Below are 2,169 nucleotides of genomic sequence, written 5' to 3' on the forward strand. Positions count from 1 at the left end.
CCACTCCATAAAGTTTGGAAATAAGATTTTTTAAAAGGTTTAAAACTGAAGACCGCAGCTAAAATGTCAGTAAAGTGTACTTAACAGGACTTTTGCCAAATCAGTGCCTAAAATGTTTGCTACACTTGAAATTATCCAAGCCTACATACCCAAGAGAAGCCCTTTCTCCAGGACTTATCTTTCCCTTATCAATCATTTATAATGATCATTTGGTTTGTCCTGTAAACAGATAGGATATGTACTGGGGATAGACTTTTCTACAGAAACGGTAAGTAATGATAATGCGTGGGTCTTTTTCTCAAATATTTTAAATACATGACTTGCTTTTACCTTTATATAACTTCATTGATTTTTGCCTTCTTTTTCTAAAGAAACTTTCTTAAAATTTTTTTTAAATTTCTTACTAAATTATACTCCCTTCCACCAAAGTGTAACAAAGTCAACAGACTAGTTGTACAGTAATGAGAAAGCCAACAAGGCTCTCCTTCAGAGCAAGGCTGAAGGGAAACAATTTGCAGTAGTTAAGATTTATTCCCTTATCCTCCCCTCGAAATATTACATCTCTCAACAATGAATTCTTGTTTGACTTTATTGAAAGTGTCGCAGATACTACAGATCGAAATGTGCCTATGTAGCACTGCCAACTGAGTGAGCACAAGGAAAATGAGAATTTCAGTCTGTTTCAATGACATCCAGTGAAGAAAAGAAAACTATGAAGAGTACAGGATTGTTTGAGTCAGTATCAGGGCAATATCTTAACATGTTGGTAACTGCTGTCCTAAAAATTAATAATAATAATCAAAGATCAGAACTCTCACCATAATTCTCTTTCCTTCCACTCTCATTATTGGGGCACTAGCTTCAGCTCAACTTGGAAGTTGCGGAGTCTGGGCTCGACATGAACCTTTCTGCCTGTTTGCACTGAACAGCCAACGACTGTTCCAGAACCTCGCGTCACAAACCACACACACGATTGCTGCTGAAAGAGATTTACAGTCAGTTGTGACACAAACATCAGAACGGTTTAAGTCAAATTTACTGTTTCATTTGTTAGAAATGTTAACTCTTACAGAGAAGCTGGTGGTTAGGAGAGGAGGCATTCCAGGCTGAAACGCACGGCAGTGTAAAGTCAAGTGCACAAGTAGGTCCCTACAGCAGTGTAAAGTCAAGTGCACCAGCTGGTCTCTACCGCAGTGTAAAGTCAAGTGCACCAGCAGGTCCTACAGCAGTGTAGTCAAGTGCACCAGCAGGTCCTACAGCAGTGTAAAGTCAAGTGCACAAGTAGGTCCCTACCGCAGTGTAAAGTCAAGTGCACCAGCAGGTCCTACAGCAGTGTAAAGTCAAGTGCACAAGTAGGTCCCTACAGCAGTGTAAAGTCAAGTGCACAAGTAGGTCCCTACAGCAGTGTAGTCAAGTGCACCAGCAGGTCCTACAGCAGTGTAGTCAAGTGCACCAGCAGGTCCTACAGCAGTGTAGTCAAGTGCACCAGCTGGTCTCTACCGCAGTGTAAAGTCAAGTGCACCAGCAGGTCCTACAGCAGTGTAAAGTCAAGTGCAGGCCCCCAGGCTCCTGGCCTTCGGCCCCTGCTGACCGCGCTCACTTCCAGGGCTGCCGAGCTGCGCCCGGCGCCGCCAGCACCGCATTTGCGGGGACTGGTAACAGGAGTGAGGGAAGGCGGCGCCACAGGACGCGGTCGTGGGCACACCTCGGGGGCAGGGAGGAGCCAGCACCCCACTGGGGGGTTAGGAGGTGGGGGCAGGGAGTGAAGCCCCCCCCTAAGAAGGACGGAGAGCGAGGAGCCTCGCAGAAGCTGGACAGGACGGTCCCCTTGGACGGGAAGCAGTTCAGGTAGGCTGGGACTGGGGCGGGGGTAAAGACCCCGCAGACGGGGAAGGAAACGGGGGGCCTTCCAGGGCGAAGTGAAGGAGACCGGACTCGCTCCGCAGGCAACGGAGACCCCCTGAGAGACGTTAACGAGAAGAGCACGACCGGACTCCCTTTACAGCGAAGCGTCTACCCGGCGGCGGGGTCGACATGGGGGAGGAGCAAGGCCAGGCCGAAGGGTCGCGAGCCGAGACGACAACTCTCCAGGTGGAAGGCGCTGGTGGGCTGCACGGAGGAGGCCACGGCGCGGCAGGAGCGATAGCGGACCCCCAGAAGAACGCAAGC

Source organism: Crocuta crocuta, unplaced genomic scaffold (genome assembly GCF_008692635.1).
Source record: "Crocuta crocuta isolate KB4526 unplaced genomic scaffold, BGI_CrCroc_1.0 scaffold20, whole genome shotgun sequence".
Taxonomy (NCBI): Eukaryota; Metazoa; Chordata; class Mammalia; order Carnivora; family Hyaenidae; genus Crocuta; species Crocuta crocuta.